Source organism: Leopardus geoffroyi, chromosome B3 (assembly GCF_018350155.1).
Source record: "Leopardus geoffroyi isolate Oge1 chromosome B3, O.geoffroyi_Oge1_pat1.0, whole genome shotgun sequence".
Classification (NCBI taxonomy): domain Eukaryota; kingdom Metazoa; phylum Chordata; class Mammalia; order Carnivora; family Felidae; genus Leopardus; species Leopardus geoffroyi.
In genome coordinates this window covers 10,878,038-10,901,340 of record NC_059337.1, presented here as the reverse complement: position 1 = coordinate 10,901,340, position 23,303 = coordinate 10,878,038, and the positions used below count along the sequence as shown (strand labels likewise).

The 23,303-nt window shown below is 47.9% G+C and overlaps 1 protein-coding gene and 1 long non-coding RNA gene across 6 annotated transcripts in view; one reads left to right on the top strand and one right to left on the bottom strand.

The window, feature by feature from the left end:
* Positions 1-23,303, bottom strand: part of SLCO3A1 (solute carrier organic anion transporter family member 3A1) — a 311,350-nt gene that overhangs the window by 220,945 nt on the left and 67,102 nt on the right. The gene's annotated exons all lie outside the window — the stretch shown is intronic.
* LOC123582512 lies at positions 5,951-21,085 on the top strand. The gene is made up of 2 exons (XR_006704415.1): positions 5,951-11,152; positions 11,677-21,085. It is a non-coding gene; the product is annotated as an uncharacterized LOC123582512 (long non-coding RNA).

Sequence of the window (23,303 nt, the reverse complement as noted above, 5' to 3'; positions counted from 1 at the left end):
CAGGGATGGTCTTTAAGGACTCACAGGAATGCCCTAGGGCTGTCACAAAGTGGCAAAAGCAGGGAGAAAGTGGGGAGGCAGTGGTCAGGATGTAGGTAGCCACACAGATCTCTCCAGAGGAGATACACTCAGCAGGGAACACCTACTGTCTCAAGTGCACGTGGCTCGAGCTGTGAGCAAAGGAGGCTCTACCGGTTTCCAAGAAGCCCCTGAGCCGTGATCAATATCCACGGGTGCACGGACACTGATGAACACCAGGGTGTATTCGCAGGAGTGAGTGAGTGAGTGAGTGAGTGAGTGTGTGTGTGTGTGTGTCAGGGGTTGTTTTGTGAGGGGACAGAGTCCCAGACTGATGCTCCAAGATCACTCTGCTACAATTCCCCAGACCGCGGAAAGTGCCCTGTTTAAATACCAATCTGAGGGGTGCCTGGGTGGCTCAGTGGGTTAAGCGTCCGACTTCAGCTGAGGTCATGATCTCATGGCTAAAGGGTTCCAGCCCCACACTGGGCTCTGTGCTGACAGCTCAGAGCCCTGAGCCTGCTTTGGATTCTGTGTCTCTCCCCTATTTGCACATGTGTGTGCCCTCTCTCTCTCTCTCTCTCAAAAGTAAACATAAAAAATTTTTTTAAAATTTGAAATTTACTATTTCAGTGGCTCTATTTCAGTATACACGCGAGGCTACCAGGCCTGGAGCGGATCAGCCCAGGTTCGAGCCTGGCTCCAACCCTACTCGGCCAGCCTCCCCAGGCCTCTTGTGTAAAACCTAGACTTGGGGGAGCTCGACACGATGCCAGCCCACGGGGAGGGCTCAGAAATCACTAACCCCCAGAAGGAGGCGGGCCCCAGGCAACACCCTGTGGGTTGTGGGGGCTGCTGACGGTTTGGTAGCAGGAGGCAGGTTGTAGGCAGAAGTGAGGAGGGTGGGGAAACGGGATGGAGGTAAGGGGGTAACGGAGTACACGCTCTGGGCCAGAAGGCTGAGGAAGGAGCGGTGGCCCGGCCCCCACTCTGGCTGCCCCTGCTCACCGGCACGCAGGCCCCACAAAAGGCCGCGTCAAGAGGCGCCACAACCGGCCGCTGCCGCCAATGTCCGCCGCCCTTGCTGGCCCGACCAGAGCCTACGAGCGACAGGTGGACGGGAAGGTCTGTCCTTCTGCAGAGCTGCGGGAAAAACTGTCCGGCCCTGCAAAACTGGGCACTACGGGGGGTCCCGCTGCACAGCCACACTCTCCCTCCACGGTGCCCGAGGCAGCCTCCAGCAGGAGGGTGGGCTGCAGGCCAAGGTCTAGCCCGAGGGTGGGGAGGGGTGCGCTGGGGGGGCTAAGTTTAGAAAACCTCGGGGCCTGCACTCCCCCACCCAAATTCTCTGGATGAGGTGAAAACCCGACTGGTAACCCGACTGTGCTTTCTTTCTCCACTAACCCTCCTGTCTACACCTCTGTGAGTCTTAATCGTACCGCGTCTGTAACACAGAAGTGCTAAATATATACTGCAGTGTCCTATCAAATCCCCGTCAATCAAGGTGAAGACAGATTCTGAGGTCCACGGGCCTGGGTTCAAATCCCAACACCACCACACACTAGCTGGGGTGACCGTGAGCAAGTCCCTAATTTTGTGCCTCAACTTCTTTATCTGTAGAATGGGAATCGTAGCCCCACGACCTATGGCTTTCTTGAGGGTTAAATACAGGTAGAACATTTAGAGCAGCCTGGCCCACAGAAAGAGCTACTCTAACCACAAAAGAGGCCATCTTGTAACTGTGGCACAAACCTCTAAAAACCAGAAAGCATGTGATGTCTCCATTTCAGTGGCACCGAGGCACCTGAGCGTAAGCCGTCCCCCACCCCACAGCTGCCGGACTCGCTTTCCTCAAACTTCATTCCACCCTCTCCCCCTTCCCCCACCTGGGTTTCCAAGGGACTACCGGGGAAGCTGTCTGGAGACCAGGAGAAGGAGAAACAATCGACCTTCCCGGCCCCGTTCCAGAACTTACGGACAAAAACCTCACGGTAAGCTTCACGAGGAGCCCCGTTAACACGGAGAGATGGCATGCTCCCCATTTTAATGACGAACAAACTGAGGCTCAGAGAGCTGAAGGAGCTTGCACAGCGTCGGTGGCAAAGCTGGCATCCGAACTCAATTCCAAACCTTATTTCTCATTTAATAATAAAAATACTAGGAGGAAGAAGACCGCAATGATGACAGTGACTGTCCCTTGAGCACTTACTCTGAATGCCCTACGTGTGCCGGCTCATCAGTCCTCAGATCAGCCCTGTGAGGTGGCTACTGGGACCCCTCCCATCTTACAGATGTGAAAGCCGAGCTTAAGCAATCCACCCAAGGTTCGGAAGTGGTGGTGATCTTCTCATGAGCCGTTCATGGTTTCAAATGAAAACTTCTTTGTGGAATTTGTCTTTCCTGGAACTTCTCCCCTTCTCCCTTAACTTAGCAGGTCCACTCTTCCCCTCTTTACAAATTTTTTTTTTAATTTTATTTTGAAAGAGACAGAGGCAGCGTATGTAGGGGAGGGGCAGAGAGAGAGACAGACAGACAGACAGACAATCCCCAAGCAGGCTCTGTCTGCACTGTCAGCTTGGAGCTTGATATGGGGGGCTCGAACTCACGAAACCATAAGATCATGACCTGAGCCGAAACCAAGAGTCGGACGCTTAACTGACTGAGCCACCCTGGCGCCCCCGCTCCCCACCTCTTTGAAACACAGTTCAGAAACCCCTTCCGCCAGGCTGCCTCTCCAGAGACGCTACTCGCTCTATGGGCAGCGAGAAGTCATAGCTTTACCTCCTGGACCTTGCTCCCCACAGGGCCTGGCACCCACAAGGTGCCTTCCTCCTGCTCCGTGCTCCACAGGTAGGTGCAAAGATGACAGCTGAGCCCAGGAGTTCTTATTCATGCCATCTCTAATGAGCCCCCAAGAGCTCGCGGCCAAAACACATTTTAATGCAAGTGGCTGCTTTCCTTTCTACGTCGCCCACTGGGGAGACAGTATTTAGCTACAAAATACAGCTCACACTCTTCTCATGGAGCTAAAACCCAAAGGAAAGGGAGGCACAGGTGCCCTGACTCTCTGGCCCCTGGAGGATGGACTTAACCTTCTTTGCAGATTCTGGGAGCACAGCTAGGACAGTACCCCGACTCAGCAAGTCAACGAAGGGCCTTGGGTGTCCCAGAATCACGGTGACCAGAGTTTAAGGACATAAATTAGGACACATGGTGCCTGTGAGGAAAACAGAAAGGAATATTAGAACTTGAGATTGTCCCCAGGACAGCAGCAAAGGAGGAAGCGTGGCCTTTGTAACCGAGAGGGTGAGCAGCGGGGGCTGGGAGGCTGCAAGGCACTGAGCAGGCCTCAGCCACCTTGCAGGCCGGCCTCAGCTTCATCTGCAAGGGCTTTGTTACTCCAGCAGTCTCTGGAACACGCACACTGCCGTGTCTGCACTATATGCCCTTCTCTATTTGCAGAAAGGAAGCAGAAAGGGGAGGGTACCGGGAAAAAAGTGCCAAGGTTAAACACTCCGTCATTATAATGCCCTCGAATCCCTCAGGGGCAAAACTCTCCCGAACAGAACTGTCCAAAAGAACTTTCTGCGTGACAGCAATGTTCTGCAACCCACACGCTCCAAAACGGTAGCCAAGAGCCGCACGTGGCTCTTGAGTCTTGAAATTTGGCCAGTGCGATGGAGCAACGATGTTCTTGACTCTGTTTGGCTTGAAGTCACTTAAACAGCACGTGTGGCTAGCAAGGTGCCCTACTGGACAGCACGGCTCCAGGCCACGTTTAGACAAACTTACACCCAGAAACCACATCGGTCAGCAGACCCAGCCTGTGCCAACACGCTGTCCTCTACTTAGTAACACGCTGAGCGCTCGCTACGTGCTAGCAATGGCCCTTTTCATGTCACGTCCCATAATCATCACATCATCTCTGGTAAGAGAAATGCTATCTTATTGCCACTGTACCTAGGGGGACACGGAGTCACAGAGCTCAGTAAGCAGTGGGGGCTGGTCCCAGAGCTGGGGGTACTCTCACTCCTGCACTTGGGATCCCTTGCTCAGCGGTCGGTGTAACATGGGTTTATTCTCTCCATTTGGACCTGTGATCACTTTAATAATGAGGGCTATGCTCCCTCTTGTGCTCCTGGCTAACTGCTGTGGGACCATCCCTGAAACGTTTTTAAGGTCCTGAAAAGATCCCAGGGAGCTGATTTTAAACATAAAGTCCTTCCAATAGGAGGTCCAACGAGAAGCGTCAGAGGGACTACGAGGGTGTGCTACGAGGGACTACGGGTATGCTGCTCAATGCACGCTCATGTGGAGCCTTCCCTCCGAATTCGTCAGGAAGGAAGTGCCAAGCCGTCTCATTCTTCCATACACAGGCAACCTGAAAGATGCCCTCCGGGAGGGGCGCCTGGGTGGCCCTGCAGGTTAGGTGTCTGACTCTTGGTCTTGGCTCAGGTCAGGATCTCACGGTTCGTGAGTTCGAGCCCCGCATCGGGCTCTGTGCTAACAGTGCACAGCCTGCTTGGGTCTCACTCTTCTTCTCTCTCTGCCCCTTCCCCGCGCACTCTTTCTGTCTCTTTCTCAAAATAAATAAATAACCTGTCAAAAAAAGAAAGATGCCCTTCTGGGGGCTCCACGCTGCCGGAGCCTTTTGTTAAAATTCATGAGAGAAAAGGCCGAGGCTTACCCCCATCTAGCAGACACATTAGACTTTTAATATCAGGCTAACGGAAGTAAACAGCGCCCATCCTGTAGCCAACAGGGATGGGCTAGACTTTAAGGTGCAGGGAACTGGGGGGCAAGGATGACCTTTGCCCTCATTAGCCTGACTTTCCTCTAACCTAGGACCCGTTTCTGTTCCCCTTCCATCCCTCTGACCCCAGCTCCCAGTTTTCCTCGATGGATCACCTGGACCACGTTTACAGAAGCTTATTATGTTGCCCTTTCCTCTCATCACTTAAAGGAGCATTTCTTGCCTCAAACAGACATGGCCGGGACCTTTAAGCGTTCTTATTTAACACAGGAAACCCGATCAAGAAAGTCACTGAGGGGGCGCCTGGGTGGCGCAGTCGGTTAAGCATCCGACTTCAGCCAGGTCACGATCTCGCGGTCCGTGAGTTCGAGCCCCGCGTCGGGCTCTGGGCTGATGGCTCAGAGCCTGGAGCCTGTTTCCGATTCTGTGTCTCCCTCTCTCTCTGCCCCTCCCCGTTCATGCTCTGTCTCTCTCTGTCCCAAAAATAAATAAACGTTGAAAAAAAAAAAAAAATTTAAAAAAAAAGAAAGTCACTGAGGATGCCAAACTGCTACGGAGGGCTGTCTTCCAAGAAAGTGTTCCCATTCAAAGCCTCACGTGTTGCTATGGAAAGGTAAAGTTATAATTGGCGTCTTAGGAAGGGCAGTAATTTACAGTATTATAAAAAAAAAATCACTGGCAAGAAAAACTGGACTCAACATTGAAAGGAGTTCAGCCAGGAAAAAGAAAATAAAAGGAAATCAAAATGAAACCTGCCATTATGTAGTCAAGAGACTAATCGATGCTTGTCAACCTCATCCCTCCAGCTGGTTTCAAAATGTTACCCATCATAAAGAAAATCCAGAAGTTTGCAACATGATGAGTGCTTAAGAGGTGTTAAAGGTGGCCTTCAAAAGAGATCTCACTTGGATTTTGGTTTTGCTACAGTTAAAGTCTGAGAGATACAGGGGCGCCTGGGTGGCTCAGTCGGTTGAGCGTCCGACTTCGGCTCAGGTCATGATCTCACGGTCTGTGAGTTCGAGCCCCGCGTCAAGCTCTGTGCTGACAACCCAGAGCATGGAGCCTGCTTCAGATTCTGTGTCTCCCTCTCTCTCTGCCCCTCCCCTGCTCATGCTCTGTCAAAAATAAACATTAAAAAAAATTAAAAAAAAAAAATGTCTGAGAGATACAAAACTTACCACATGTCAGGGAATATTGGCAAATATTTTCAAACACTTGTAATCTGTCAAAGAAGTGCTATGGGGACCCACCTGACTCTTTATTCTCAAACAAGAAAGGTGCAAAGAAATGTCGGGAGAAGAAGTTCTCTGAGAGTGCCCATGTTCCCATTCATCCAGCTACATTTGCCAAGACACAAGGTAAGAGAAAAGGCTGAGGGCTTACCCCCCATCTAGCAGACTTATTGGGCTTCTAACATCAGGCTAGTGGAAGTAAACAGTGCCCATTCGGTAGCTAACAGAGGTGGGCTAGATTCAGAACCCAACCATTTCTCAATGAGCAACTGTAAGGAATGAGAGAACGTTTCCCTCTGGGACAAAGGCTAGGGTTGCTTACTGCTTGCTATAAAAGCAGTGGATACTCCAAGTTCGGTATCCTTCTCCTATAACAGGACTTCCTGCACCGCAGACATCCACCTGCATCTTCAGCATCCCCTCTGTGGTACTTCAAGGTAAAAGGAATAGTCACAACCTACTCTTAAGGTGTCAAGAGTCATAAAGGTCTTAAACTGACCCATGAGTCTCATTGTCTGAGCATCCATGAAATAACAAACAGGCTAAGTGGTTAACTTTACGGTAAGTTAAGATCAAATTCTAGACCCTACAAGAAGCTGCACAGCAAGCTGGGGACCACCTGAAAAAGTAATAAAGCTTGGGACAGGGCGCACGGTAGTGACATATTTAATGTTAAATGCCCAGGGGCCAGAACTCCCTTAACTCATAAAAACCAGAAAATCAAACTCCAGAAATTCTAAAGCAATATAACATGGTATATGAGAGCATACACCTGAATCCAAATCCCAGATCAGCCACTCACTGGATCTGAGACTCTGGGCAAGTCACCTAACCAACCACCTTGTGCCTTGGTTTCCTCATCTATAGAATGATGGCAATAATAATACATACCCCAGAGCATTACTGTTATGCGAATTACTGAATGAATTTATGCACAGTGCACAGAACACAGTAAATGCCACATGAATATTTGCCACATTACCACCAGCTCTAAAAATTCAATGATTCCATAGATCTTTATACAATGCCCATTATCCTAACTCTTTATAATGCAATCTTCCTGTATAGGATATACTGTTCAGTGAAAAAGTCAGGTGGGAAAAAAAAATGCATATAATTAGTTACATTTTATAAAGAAAAAGGAGACGTTGGTATATAAATATATTTGGTTACATTCTTCAAACAGAGAAAAACCAAAAACTGAAAGACAAATGGCTATGTCTGAGGTGTGGGAGGGAAAAACAATGATAGGTTTGGAAGCCAGAATTCTCAGAACATTCCTGTTCTGTAGATGTGACTTTGATACCATGTAAATAGTTTATGTAATTATCAAACAAAATTATCTCTTAAGAAGTAATCTATAAAAATCAAAAACAAAATGGAACATGTTTAATTGTTCACTGAATTCGAGTCCAAACCACACAGAGAAAAGCCATTTTTTCAATGATATTTAAAGATAGTAATTCATATGTCCCTAAAAGGACCTTGGGGTGCCTGGGTGGCTCAGTTGGTTAAGCGGCCGACTTCGGCTCAGGTCATGATCTCACGGTCTGTGAGTTCGAGCCCCGCATCGGGCTCTGTGCAGACAGCTCAGAGCCTGGAGCCTGTTTCAGATTCTGTGTCTCCCTCTCTCTGACCCTCCCTGTTCATGCTCTGTCTCTCTCTGTCTCAAAAATAAATAAATGTTAAAAAAAAAATTTTTTTTTAAATAAATAAAAGGATATACCTTAAGGACAAAACAAACTGCTAATAAATAAATAAATAGCATTGTTTTTGGTAATCACATAGCCACTTTTCCTGCTTTTCTTAATCAAATTCTACCCAAATATAATAAAAGGGTTGAAATAAGGAACTTTCTCTTAATAGAATTTTTTGAAAAAGGAATGACAGCATCTGAACATCCCCACTATGTAGAGACCTGACCATCGATGGCTGTCAATGACACAGAAAGAGAAAGCAGACCTTATGTGTCTCATTAATAGAAATACACATCATCACCTATGAAGTATTTCTTACAAAAAAAAAAAAGAAAAGAAAAAGAAAAAAAAAAACATCAATCAGATCAGTCCTTTAGAGCTAACAACCAATTTACAAAAAATACAAGTGGGGGACAGAAGAACATGCTAAAAAAGCACCATCCAGCCTGTACAAAACTACAGGGCAGAGGATTCAACTTATTTAACCAGGTGGAGGGGGGGGGGAACCTATAGATTAAAGGGAACCTATAGATTATAGGGGACCTAAGAAACAAGGCAATTAATTGCAAATCATAGAGCTCTTTGGATCTAATAAAGTGTGTGTGTTCTTTTTTTAAAGAGCCAATTGAGAAATTTAAACACTGAGTACATAGGTGTTAACATTAACAAATTATCATCAGAGCTTAAGGCATGACAGCAGTATTGTAAATTCTGTTTCTATAGAGTCCTCATCTTCCAGAAATAAACACTAAGTATTTACATACAGAATGACTGATCTAAAATTTCTGAAACCGTACATCTGATACAACCAAGGAGAAGGGAGACTGGGTAGGGACAGATGAAACAAGGCAGGCCACGATGAGCATGCTGAGGTCCACTCAACTAGCCTTTCTACTTCTGTATGCGTTTCAAATATCCCATAATAAAAATCAGTTATTCTACCAAATCTCAGCCTTGGGCCAGACACCATCAGTGGACAGACATTATGTTCAACTCTGATCACTTCCTTACTAAGGGATATAGACTTGAGACAAGTAACTTCATTCTGCTGAGCCTCAGTCTTCTATTCTGTGAAATGGCTATGATGCAGAGGGAAGGAGAAAACTCATTTCCGAGTGCCCGGCACAGGGTATGCACTCTCCCAATGGAGGCTTTCCACCACCCAGAGCTTTCTAAGGCAACACCACAGCAGGCAGCAAGCTACAGAACCGAATCTTCCCCCTGCCCAACTTTAAAGACCTGCCTAGTGAGCTTGTGGATTACTCGTTCAATCGTCTCCAGCAGGAGTGATATTCTTAAAAGAATATGCTCATGTTCTGTGTGGTGAATAGCAATTTCCACCATCTACACACACGCACACACACACACGGCTAGGTGGCCTCTTTCGGGCTGGCCCTATGTGATTCACAGGAAGTAAAACACCGTCTCCCAGCTGCAAAGACTCACCAGTTTTAAACATGCTTTCTTTCCCCAGACATCCAGCCTGGAGACATCAGGGACATCGCCTTCCTTTCTGAGCCTGGGCGAGAGGCTTTGTCAAGTCACTTCCTTGACCAGATAACACATCACATCAGGGAACGGCATTTGACACGGATGAAAAATGAAGTTTACACAAGTTCTTGCTTTGAGAACATGTGCAACGCGGTTTCTTTTCTCCAACGGCAGCTCTGGTTTGGAAGATGGCGTGTCTCTGCAAGGCACTGAGTCACTACTCACACTTGTAAAATATTCCTGAGCACATTTGGTGAATATTTTCCAACTGTACATACACAAACGCATGTGTAGATTCCCATAAGCCTGGAGCTTCATCCTGCCCTCCCTGCGTTTCAAGCTCTTGGTTTTTTACGGCAGTTGCTGATAGACTTTGCTGGGAAGCAGAGGAACACATCCCTTGGAGAAAGAAATGGCTCCAGTCCCCATGCTGTCCCTTACTGGACAGATTATCAATCTCTATGTCCAGATTTCCTTCCATAAAATGCAGACAATAAAACCTAAGGGATTTTTTCGAGAATCACGCTGGATAAAATACATAGAGAACTTTGCCCAGTCTCTGGTCCACAGAATGTGCTTCATAAATGCCTAATATTATTACTCTCATGGTCTGATGCTAGGTCTCACCCATCCACGTACCACCCCCCCAGCACCCTGCACTGGGCTTGACATAAGGTAAGCTCACGATATTTGTTAAATCAATGCATGAATGAAATGGAGATGATTAAATTTAACCTGTCTCTATTTGTTAAAAAGGAGTCAAGTGGAGGCAGGCCTGGGTGGCTCAGTCGGTTAAGCGGCCGACTTCAGCTCAGGTCATGATCTCGCGGTCCGTAAGTTCGAGCCCCGCATCCGGCTCTGTGCTGACAGTTCGGAGCCTGGGACCTGCTTTGGATTCTGTGTCTCTCCCTCTCTCTCTGCCCCTCCCTGACTCACGCTCTGTCTCAAAAATAAACACTAAAAAAAAATTTTTTTTTAAAAAGGAGTCAAGTAACTTTAAGTCTCTCAAAAACATATAGTACTATTATCTTAAATATCAGTGAGACTCATCAAAGATGGACACACTCATCCAGGTGAGAGGTGCTGAGGGCCTGGCCTGAAACAACTGAGGCAAATGAAGAGAGGGCAGGGGCCAGACTCCAGAGACCTTCAGAAGCCAGGATCAGTAAGAGGTGGTGGCTTTTAAATGCAAGGGGTGGGAGGAAAAGGGCAGGGTGACACAATGACGAAGCAAATTTGGGAGAAAATTTAAAGACGTGAATTTTGCACTTCCTGGGATCAACACCACCTTAGGACACCCAAGGAGAGAACTGACTTTTTTTTTTTTTTTAGTTTATTTTTTGACAGAGAGAGAAAAAGGGAGAGAGAGCAGGGGAGGGGGAGAGAGAAAGACTGAGGATCCAATGCAGGCTCTGTGCTGACAGCAGCGAGCCCGATGCGGGGCTTGAACTCACGAACCGGGAGATCATAACCTGAGCCGAAGTTGAACGCTTAATCCACTGAGCCACCCAGATGCCCTGAGAGCTGACTTTTAACAAGGCAGAAATAGATTGCACACAGATGTTCATAGCAACACTATTCACCATCGCCAAGCGGTGGAAGCAATCCAAATGCCCAATGAGGAATAAACAGACAAACAAAATGTGGTATATGCGCACCAGAGGATATTATTCAGCTTTTATAAAGGAAGGAAGTTCAGACACAGGCTCCAGCATGGATGAACCTTGAGAACATTCTGCTAAATGGAAAAAGCCGGCAACAAGAAGACACATACTGTAGGGACTCCACTTAGGAGAGGCAGTGAGAATAGTCAGACCCCGGAAGGACAGAAAGCAGAATGGTGGTGACTGGGGCTGTTTCCTGGGTGAAGAGTGTCAGTTCTGCAAGACGAAAGTTCTGGAGAAGCGCTGCACAACAATGTGCCAACAACACTACTTAACTGTACATTGTTTAAAAAACAGGTTAAGGGGCGCCTGGGTGGTGCAGTCGGTTAAGCGTCCGACTTCAGCCAGGTCACGATCTCGCGGTCCGGGAGTTCGAGCCCCGCGTCGGGCTCTGGGCTGATGGCTCAGAGCCTGGAGCCTGTTTCCGATTCTGTGTCTCCCTCTCTCTCTGCCCCTCCCCCGTTCATGCTCTGTCTCTCTCTGTCCCAAAAATAAATAAACGTTGAAAAAAAAAAATTAAAAAAAAAAAAAAAAAAAACAGGTTAAGATGGTGAATTTCAGGTTCTTTGGGTTTTTTTTTTTACAATTCAAAAATACAAAAAAGCTTGGGGCACCTGGGCGGGTTCAGTTAAGCGTCCGACTTTGGCTCAGGTCATGATCTCTCAGTTTGTGAGTTCGAGCCCCACATAGGGCTCTGTGCTGACAGCTCAGAGCCTGGAGAGCCTGCTTCAGATTCTGTGTGTGTGTGTGTGTGTGTGTGTGTGTGTGTGTGTCTCTCTCTGCCCCTCCCCCCACTCAAAAATAAACATTTTTTTTTAAAGGTGGAAATATGAATCTGGAGTCATGAGCCAGAGGCGCTCCCTACTCCCCATCTGCACGAACTTGGTGGCTCACGAACTCTGAACCCACCTCTGAACCCACCTCTGAACCCACCTTCCACTCTGCCAGGTAGGCCAATAAGAGACGGTCATTTGTCTGCAGACCTCCAACAAGCTCGCAGGACAGTGAGGATGAACATATTCTGGGAGGAGCATACAGCTACCTGCACATCACGCCCTTAGGAAAGCCCCAGAAGCCTCTACCCCTCTCCGATCTATCGGGAACTGCAATATTTCAGCCCATGGTCTCTGTTCTTTAATCCTTCTTCCTCACCTGTGCCTCCATGATCCACGAAGCCTTTTTTATTTTACCTTCTTACCATTTTGGTCCCAGCTGTGGCCGAGTGAGGTATACGTACAATCACTCCTGACTTGCAGAGCAAAGCAAGCCAGCTTGGCCAAGCCTGGGAGTGAGGGAGAAAAAAAAAAAAACAAAACAAAACAAACAAACCCAAGTCCAAGTTGTGTAAGAGCAGTGACTGTATACCAATTAAAGGCTGCGGGGCCTGAAATGTAAACAAAACCGTCTGGTGAGTGTCTGTCACTTTACTAAGGGGAGATTGTGCAAACAACTCACGTGGTTCTTTCGTGGGAACAAAGCTTTATCGGATGAGAGTTTTAACAACTCCCACAGAGAAGCCAGGCCCTAAGTCCCCTATGGCCATCGACGTCTCCTGGCTGAGACACTCCTCACCATTCCATCCTTTACTGCTAAAATCAGGAATAATTTTATTAGAGGGGAGAGAGAGAGGAAGAGAGAGGAAGAGAGAGAGAGAGAGAGAGAGAGAGAAAGAGTGTGAGCATACTCCCTCTGCCTCAGTTTCCTCATCGCACAATGAGAATGGCAACCCTGGTCTCCCTGGGCTTTAGGAGGAGGGAGCGAGAGGCCACAGGCAAAGCGCCCCATTCTCTGTTGTGTAGCAGGGACACCAAAGAGGACGGCTAGTACATCCCGTGTCGCTACAGTCATTATTCAAACCCCCACGTGCTTGACGCACTTGTCCAAATAAGCAGACAGGTGTTAAATTTTCTTTGTGACCACAATCGTTCCTAAAATTAAACACTTGCTCACAACCAGTAACAAGGTGGATATTAAAAAATAAAGAAGCACCCATGCAGGAGACATTTTGTTCTTTATGCTGCCCCATGGCTTCTGAGTCTTGTCTTCAGCCCCAGAACCACAGGCGTTAATGCATGCATAAGCCAATCCAGCTGATCCGGCTGGATCAAGGTAAGGTTCTTTCCCCCGTGATACAAATGTACCGACTGAGGCTGGGGTAGGGGAAATAATTTAGATCTAATAATAGACACCACTGGGTTTCTAAAGGTTCCAAGTGTCCATACACAATTTTAGAATCTATCAGATCCTTGCTGGGCTAATGAGGCCTCTTGCTGGGAATCCAAATTCCCTTTGTAAACTCCATTAACAGCCCATGAGGCAGGTGGGAAAATATGAATGTTCTTATGGTAATAATGCCTTGGGCATAAAAGGAGGCACTGGGAAATCGCATCCACTTGTGCCACATGCTTAGTTAGAACATTAGAGATAAAGGGAGAAAAACATCTCTTCTTGGAGAGAGCTTAGGATGTGCCCAACCCCCAAACCCTGCCTGCCCCCTGCACCCTCATACCTGAACTAGGCGGCAATGGGAATCGGTAAAGACAGAAAGGGGGTTTCTTAAATGCAGCGACCGTCCCAAAAAGTGTGGGGTAAGAAGTTTTGCCCATGCTAATTTTGCCAAGTTCATTTGTGTCCCCAGATGATTTTCTGGGGTCCCTCACAACTTTCTGCCTACTTGTTTGTTTGTCATTGCCTGGGAGAGAATTTTTCTTAGTAAGAACGCATGGAAAGTTTTGACTTCGGGAGTTCAGATTCCATTATGAACCAGTGCATTTTTAAAATGTTTTTGCTTTCAAAGCAAAAAAAAAAAAAAAAAAAAAAAAAAAAAAAGCTGATTTTCCTATCTGTGCATCCGTGCAAAACCAACACAGAAAATTTGCTGAATATTACCCAAAACACCCACAGTTAGGCCAAAAGAAGGGATGGAAAATTTTAGCCCCAAAGGAATTTTTTTTTTTTTTTTTTTGGACCCTGGAAGCACTGGCACAGGAGGAGGAGGGCTTGGAGGGCGTCTCCTGAGTGGCTGGGAACACATTCTGACTTTTCACCCACAGTTGCCTGACTGATGCGAAGATGCCTCCTGTTGGAGGTACGGGGGCTCCCCAGGGAGCGGAACAAGTTGACAGCTGAGCAGTCCACAGCATTCCATCTGTCACTCCGCACAGCCCATCACCTCGACTATCTTGGTTTATCTTACCCCAAGTCGCCCAACCTCACGGTCTGCCCGTCGTAAAGACTTTATGGGATTCTAACCTTTTTTGGATCCTGAACCTCTTCGAGAAGCCAGCGAAAGCTTCCCCGCAGGAGCACGCACGCACCTCCAAATAATTTTAGAAGGTGCTGGATCCCTCCCCTCAAGCACATCCGAGAAACTTCAGTTTGAAGCAGCCCCGTTACGTAGCCCCCAATTTCTCTTCACACTCGTAAGGCAAACTCCTGAGCCCCAGCTCTAATGTCTACACCTAACTTGTTTATGAGCGCCCATCAGCCACCTAACGCGTTGGTGCGTTCGGAGGTTTGTCTGCACAAGGGCAAAAATAAGCACGTGCACACGCACACGTCTTGGCAGGAATGAAATAGCAAAGCCAAGTCCCAAATGGCGCGCGCTCATTTAGCCTCCTGGCCCTTGACGATACGAAGCCAGTGCTGGGAGTGAAGGCAGGGCCAGCGATCACACTCGCGTCAAGGAGCCAGGATTGGTCAGCCTTCTTCCATTCGATAAGCAGCAGCACTGAATAATAACCCAACATGCTGGACACTCTCCCACCTCCGTAAGCGATTTGCTATTAAACACTTACTGCTCCCCAACAAAGCCTGCCTGCCAACAGGGTATTTTTAAACACTTTTTTTGTTTGGAGTGGTCAGGGAGAAAGCGGGGAGTGTGGGGGGGGGGGGCATTCCTTTTGGTTTCTAGGTCTCTTTCCTGCAACTTAAAGGCTAGGAAATAATGAAATGAAAACCCGAGGCAGAACTTCCAACCTAACCCTTTTCATTGACTGCATGGGGTTAGGTGTTGTTCAGGTCTTTAGGGCATCGTAAAAGAGCTAGCTCTCTGATCAGAGCACAGCTGTCCTACGTGGGTTTCCTTGCACAGAAACGCTATCCCCATCAGAAGGTGCGGGGTCAAACCTCAAGAGGAAAGCAATCCAGTCCAACTCTCGCCGTGACATGACTGGGCAGTCAAGCCCGTGAACTGCAAACATCGTACCGGATCATTTCTGTGCTAAAGGAAGTGGGATTCCAAGGGCTAGAGGCTCACTTCGGGCAGAGCTGGATCCAGGCAGTCGTCTTGCCTTCTCTCCCCCTCATCTACCTTCCTTTACGAGGTCTTCACTCCTAGGTCAACTTCCCTGCATGTGGCAGCAATGACAGACATTGGAATCTCTGGACATAAAGTTTTTACAGCTAGCAGTCCTAGAAAAGAAAGTGGCCTCTGTCTCTCTCGCTCTCTCTCTCTCTCTCTCTCACTCTGAGTCCATTTGTCAAACCTCATGGTAGGCTTTGATTATCACAATCCTTGGGCCAATCCTTGTACGTGGGAGCCCTTCTCTATGTCATGGCCAGCCACGCCTGGACCACATTATCATGTCTGCAGCCCTCGTTGGGGAAAGGCAACCCTCGGTCACAAAAACGAGGTGCTAGACAGGCGAAAAGCCAACGGCCACAACAAAGACTCTTCCATGAGGCCTAACACAAGAATCTCCTAGCAATGAAGAACTCACTTTGCCCTGAAGAGGAAGGCCATTAACCTCTAACGCCCGTGTTAACAACAGCAAATCACAACCCTCTACAGAAACCAAACCCTTCCCACAGCTGCTCTCACTGAATGCCTCTTGCAGGTGAAAGGAAAAAAAAGGAGATAAAGCGGAGATTATTCTATGTCGGAAAGAAGTAGTCTGCAAATAAACTAAAGAAAAGGAATATGCAGGTTATTCAGGAAAATAGCTCAGAACCTTTTATATTAAGAACAATGCCTGTGTTACAGTTGAAAGGAAAAATAAAATCAATCTTCTTTCACGAGGCAGGTGCAGTAAGAGGTTGATGGTATAGAAACAATGTGCCTTTGAGGTTCTGAAGGAAGGAACCCACCCCGACCCGACCCTGCCCCATGCACCTGCACCGTCACCTTCCCCACGAATCTTCTCTAGGTCTGTCTGGGCCTCTCTGGTCTTACATCGGGTCATCAAACACTTGAATGCTATGCTCTAAAATCTCTCAGCAAAGATGTTCCCGCACACACAGGAAACATCCACAGGCCCCAACTAGCCCCAAATGGTATTGGTTTCTACTCCCTTCAGGAAACTCTTGGGGAACAGATTTCTTCATCCAGACAATCTTCGCTTGGAAAACTGGTTGAATTTCTTTTCCATTCTAGGATTCCCATGCTCATGAGGCAAAAGGCAAAGCCTCAGCTGGAATAGCATCCTGAGAGGCTCAGCAACAGCTCTGACTCCTTCCTCTCTTCCAAACTGTGTCCTGTGTTTGTGCAAGAGTCCCCGCCCCCATCCCCAACCCAACGCCCAGATCACCTGCGATCACAGTAGATAACACTATTTATTCTGGCTGTGGCATCCATGATGTGCAACTTCTTCCCTTACCACCTAGCTTCCTTTCTTGTTTTATTTGCTATCCAAAAGACAAATGCAGTTTGAGATGGATGATGTAGAGCCAAGGGTCCAAAATGGCAAGCCACCAACGTACTCGAGCTGGCTTCTGTGTTGGTGACCCGCGGGAGGATTTGGAGAGGAGGTCAACGAGCTGGCAATTCAGTCCACTTGCAAACTATGGATTTCCGATCACTCTTAAAAATCCAAAGATTTGGCAGGACTGACTCTGTACTCGGATGAAGAAAGAACCCTCAGTTCCTCAGCCTCCATCTATGGTCTGCTTTTCTCATTTGCTGGCCGAGCCCCTGTAGCACTTAAGATTTCTACCCTGGGCAGAAGATGTGGCCTGGGGCTGACAACAAGGGCACCCACACTCCTGGCCAGCCCAAAGCATCTTTTCATGGCACACTTGTGTCTCACTTACTTATCTTCTGGAAAAAGTCACAGCCAGGCCAAAGGGCTGCCTTCCAATTCACATGGGATCACGGCACTAACCCAAGCTTTTAAGTCTTCGGCAAATGTGGACGGATGTGGCTCAAACCACAAAGATGTTCATCGTTCAAATGACCAACGAGCACACCCAGCATTTCTAGATTATCAAAATACCCTATAGTTATCTTTGTGATAATTAACACAATAATTTCACATATAATTGATATATTACGAACTTTACAACAGGTCCATTGAAAGTAGGTTTACATGTATAGTAAAAGTAGGGTCTTAAAAGAAAAAGGCTGGAAGGAAATATACCTAAATATCGACAATAACTTTCTATAGGTACCCAGATTAGATATTATAGTTTCTTATTATATTTGGGGTTTTCTCCATGTTACTAAAGTGAGAATACATTCTTTTGAAAAACTGAGCCAATATCAAGAAGCAAATTAGGAAGTAATGTGTCAAAACCCAGAAAGCCAACCAATACATCATGTTGTGGTAATGGGCATCCTCTAGGGTGCCTCTGACTTCGGATGAACCAGATCGCCTGCTGCCTGGGGCCATGCTAGCATTTAAGGTACTTTGAGATGAGCCACAGGAAGGGGTCTGCAGGCAAAGAAGAGCCCTGCTGATTTAATGCAGGACTGAAGAGGTTGCTATTCTTAGATCTACTAGGTGGATTATGTCCCAAGCTGAAAATCAGGATCCAACTGCTCTTGTCAAAGACCTGCCTGTGTGTTTCAGTAAGTCAGTCACTTATCTCACGCCTCACTTTCCACATCTGGAAATGGAGACGATAGGACCACAAAAAAAGAAGAGGACAACATTTATTGATCTCCACCACGGACAGGGTACCTGATGCAAAGGATAGCAAGGCAGATCCCTGCAAGGTAGACCCCGGCCTCTTTTTACTGCTAAGGAAACAGGCTGAGGTTAACCAGAAAGGTGTCCAAACTCCTGGTGGCAGGTCTGAAGGGGAGCCGGGGTTTGAATCTCAAAACTGTCAGGCTCCAGAGCCCACGCTGAGAGTCTCGTCCAAGGTCACCCAGGCAGAGAGCACAGAAGCGATTCCATGAGCCACAGGGCGTGAATTATGAGCAGCTGAAAATGAACAAGAAGCACCTCGCAGCCCAGGCAATATGGAAGCACCAGATAAGAGCCCCTTGCATGTTTCCTAGCGCGTTGCTAAAACACACCGAAAATGGCATGTGACCAGCAGCTGGGGAGAGGGGGTGGAACACAGCCAAAGCAAATTGACCAGTGTTACGGTGCCATTTATTTTAGAAAAAGAAATTAATGAGGGAGACTTCAATATCAATGAAGTTGCAAGAATATAATGAGTTATGCTTGCTCCCACGAGGGAAAGCTTTTTAATTATTTTTTTCAGATGAACTGCAGTCACAGTGTATTTGATCCATACCCGACCCACACTCTGCGGAGAGTTGAAACACGTTTTACCCAATGTCAAGTTAAAATAAAAACTCATCAGAAGCAAAATAACTCTGGGCTCCCAGGGCTCCGACGAGAAGTTTGGTTCTCTCTGGCTGCCGGCTGTATCATAGTGACCTTTGTACTGAACAAACACTTGGCAGATGAAATCTGAGAATAATTCTCTCTGCATCAACTGGAACACAGTGAGCTCCGCTGGGTCTCAATACAAGCGATCAAAAAACATGACACATTTGTGTCTAATACATGTGCCACACAACTCAGGGCAATTGCTCTGTGGATTCGGGCAGCCTGCAAGGGCTCCATTCTTCCTGGGAATTCAGAAGGCTCTCACGGGGTTCTTCTGGAAGAATCCCTTTCCTCTGGCCAGCCTCCATTCCACCTAAAGACTTCTCTCTGTCTCGGTGTTCTCCCCATGCACACGCATGTGTGTATCAGTGTTGCATGTGTGCCTGCCTACCAAACACACTTCCACAACTCAAACTGATCTGGTTTCACCTTGTTCCCGTTCTGTTGAAAACACGGTGCACTTGTATTAAAACTGCCCAGAACTACACACACACAAACGAGTACACATCAAAACTGGCAAAATCTGAATCAGCTCCACAGACGGTACCATGTTAATTTCCTGGTTTTGATATTGCATTTCAGTCATGCGCCGTGTTACATTGGGGGAAACTGGATGAACAGTATGGGGGACTTCCCGGTACTTTGCAGCAACTTGTGATTCTAGAATGATCGCAAAATAAAAAGTTGTTTTGTTTTTAAGCTACATCTTCAAATAATTTCTTGAGCACAAACGTCCACACACACACACACACAACAACGCAGTTCCTTATAAAAAAAGTTTGGGCAAAAGACCCAAGGGTCTTGGTTTAGTTTGGTACTGATTCCCTCAGTACTGGTTGTGGGATGAATCACACACCCCTCCCCGCCCTGGACAAATTCATGTTGGGGCGCTAACCTCCAGTACTGCAGTACATGACTGCATTTGGAGATAGAGCCTTAAAGAGGTAATAGGTTAAATGAAGTCATACAGGGGGTCCCTAATCCCATATGACTGCTGTCCTCTCAAGATGGGGAAATCATGGGGCGCCTGGGTGGCGCAGTCGGTTAAGCATCCGACTTCAGCCAGGTCACGATCTCGTGGTCCGTGAGTTCGAGCCCCGCGTCAGGCTCTGGGCTGACGGCTCAGAGCCTGGAGCCTGTTTCCGATTCTGTGTCTCCCTCTCTCTCTGCCCCTCCCCCGTTCATGCTCTGTCTCTCTCTGTCCCAAAAATAAATAAACGTTGAAAAAAAAAAAAAAAAGAAGGGGAAATCAGGCCACAAAGAGCCCCCAGGGGTGTGAGCACACAGAGGAAAGACCCCGTGAAGGGAGGAAAAGGAGGAACAGGAGCCATCTGCAAGCCAAGAGAAAGGCCTCAGAGGACAACAGCTCTCAGGATGCCTTGATCTTGGACTTCCCGCTTCCAGAACGGTGAGAAAATAAATTTCTGTGGCTTAAGCCGTCCAGTCTGTGGTGTTAGGTTAGGACAGCCTTAGCAAACTAACACAGGACCCACATCCTGCACGCCTCATTCATCTGGTTTCGTCCCCTGGGAATGAGCCCCCACAGCATCCATCTTCAACAGGGAAACGGCGGCTCAAGTGTGGCAGGAAAACCAAGTCAAGTAAGGAACAAAGGTCCCAGCACAGAAGAGCTAAATAGCAGGTTAACTCCTTCCCTACCCGGCGAGGCTGGTGCTCAGCTACCTGAATTATCAACACATGGAAGAGAAGGGCACCTACCTGGGGGGCTCAGTCAGTGGAGCATCCGACTTTGGCCCAGGTCATAATCTCACAGTTTCTGAGTTCGAGCCCCGCATCGGGTTTGGGGCTGTCAGTGCAGAGCCCCCTTCTGATCCTCTGTCTCCCTCTCTCTGTGCCCCTCCCCCACTCACACTCTTTCTCAAAAATGAATAAAACATTCACACACACACACACACACACACACACTCGCGCACGCACGCAAAGAGAGACAACAAGTCTTCCGGGGGAGCCCCCGGAGCAGAGCCAGTGGCAGCTTGGGGGCAGCTGTAAGGAGACAGATTTCTAACCCAATGGAAGTACAATCACCTAATGGCTATCGTGGTTCAAAAAGGGAATCATCAGCGATGTGAGGGGAGGGGAGGGGAGGGCCCGTGCATCTCAGGAGAGAGGGAAGCAGAAGGCGGAATACGCAGCCGCCCCTGTCTGGGAAGCACCAGCTCTAGTCTGAAGCCACCTCTACTCAAAGCAGTGGCGGCTCCACAACCCTGTCCTGGACTGTGAGCCGGGACCACCCTCCCCTCTGCCTATTCCCACACTTTGGGCCGGGGCACCCACTCTCCCTTCCGATCGCACCTCTCCCCTCGGCTTTGAGGCACGTTGCTCTCTTCCCTCCTGGCTGGCTCCCAACATTATTACCTCCTGAAGACCTCATGCTATCTTGTGGCAGGCCCGGACTTGTACCTGACCCCCTGGACCAGCCACCAGCCCTCTCCCCTGCCAACCCCAGCCTTGTGACACATCCCAGACGTACATGGAAAAACCCCCACCCTCAGACCACAAGTCCAGCTAAGTTATCTTAGACAAGTCATTTAACTGCTCAGAATCACAGGGTCCCGTCTGCCTTCTTGACAACAGCAAACACTTAAAACAAACGAACAACAAAGAAAAAAAAAAAAAACTATGTCCAACAATAGAGGGCATTAAAGATTACAGTACCGATCCACAAGAGAATGTTACGCATGCAGTAATAACATCACAGAAGAATATTTAGTAACACGGGGAAATGTGCATCAAATATTAAGAGAAAGATGTTTATTATAAACACATTTTTGGTAGAAGAACATACCAATCCAGAAAAGACCTTCTGTAATCATAGGGCTAAGAGTAATGATTCCTTTTTAAGTTTATTTATTTATTTTGGGGAAGAGAGAGTGTGTGCAAGTAAGGGAGGGAGGGGCAGAGAGAGAGAATCCCGAGCAGGCTCCCCACTGTTAGCACGGAGCCCGACTCAGGGCTCGAACCCACAAACCATGAGATCATGGCCTGAACCGAGATCAAGAGTCGGATGCTCAACCAACTGAGCCACCCAGGCGTCCCAAGAGTAAGGATTCTTTATTCTTTCTCCATACTTCCAAAGTTGTCAACGGTGAACATGTGATACGTTGTAACTAGGAATAAAGTTATTTAAAACATCTCTACCACTCAGGTCACCTTTTTCTTCCTCAAAGAGGACAAGGTTGCAACCAATTGCCATAGCAACCTAATGAAAGGACATGGTGAGTCCATTACATTATCCTACTTATTCCTGCCTACAGTATGTCTTGCCAGGCTTTGAACTTGAAAAAAAAAAAAACAGAACAGCTAAGAAAACTGGGCTAATGGAGGGTCACTGAGGAGCCTCCTGGAAGGTCTATTCTTGGACCCTCATCAGGCCCCACATCGAATGGTTTCCACTGCCCCCCTGGCCCTTCCGTCCATCTAGGAAGAAAGACTGCCATGTGCCACCCACAGGTCATTGTCTAGCTGCGCCGTGAGCTTGGCTTCCACACTGTGCATTAGTGAAAAGCCTGCCAGCGGAGTCGTGTTCCCATTCAGCGGGTTTTGTCCCCTGGTAATGAGCTCCGTTGGCTCCCTTTCCCCACGCTGGAAAGGGGCAGCCACAGACTGGTGACAGCCAGAGAAGCCCCTTGTGAATGGCCCTTCGAGGAATCCAGAAGCTTGGCAGTGGCTCAGCCACAGGAGTCCAGAGCAAATCATCATTCCAGGGGACTGTATCGGCTTGACTCAAGATGGAACGAATGCTCCCATCTCCCCTGCATGAAGAGGTCCTGGGCGTGGCCGGAGATAACGCTCATGGCACCAACTGGCGACGTGCAACCCAGAGGCAGGCCTGGCCACCAACGGCCTGTGGCTGAGACTACATGGTCATCATCCCCTTCCCCGCTGACACCCACAGGAAAGAATCAGCTATGAATAAGTCTGTGTTTTACAAATGGAAGTCTTCATAATCCTTTCCATCTCCAGCCCACACTCACATTATTAGGCATATGACCAGATGGCGGGCTGTGAGCCCCTCTCTCTTAACCAGCTTTGCAGGAGCTGGAACCAGGGGACACACATGCTATTCAACAACAATGGGTGTGCATCCACACGCACGCTCCCAGTGCCCTCAGACTCCCCTCCTCTCTATAGGCAGTATGTAAGGCCATAATTCATCAGTCCCTTTCAGTAGGTTCCCCAACATACTTCCTCAAGCTTTAAGTGGCTTCAGGAACTAGCTCCCCATTAGAGGAGATAAATGCTAAAATATCCTCAAGGTCACAAACACTTTCTTATGTCCTGTACAACCCATGAATGAACGAGTTATACTCTACATATACTGTGGTCTTCCTAAACTGTTCCTGGAACAATCCAAAGCTTGCATGGGATAAGGCAGCCATCCATTGAGGCCAAACTCTGCAGAAGGCTTACTCTTTCCTGCTCCCTGGAAACACAGACCCATAAAACCAGTTCAGAGACAGTCAGAGAGCCCATCTCAATGGCCACATGTTTTGGAATTTTCCGGATGGACCAGGGCCACCAAGATGTCCATGCACCCAATGGACACTTCCAACTCTAGCTATCACAGAAAGAAAATGGTACCCAAGTAGAAATTTGCCCGAAACATTCTTCCTAACAAAGACTCGTGGCAAATCCCATGACGTGGCCTCAGAACTGGAGACGGCCGTTTGCCTTGAACGGTCAGCCCCACCGCCCCTGCCTCCACCGCCCACACACAAAACCAAAGCACTTCCTCATCCTAACATTTTGTGCACCAAACCAGGCCCCAGCCAGTGCAGGAAAAGACCCCAACCTAACTCAGCAGGGAGACTTACAAAAGAGGGTTCTAGGCCTCTAGGAGGAAGGACTCCGGAGAAATTTTTCTG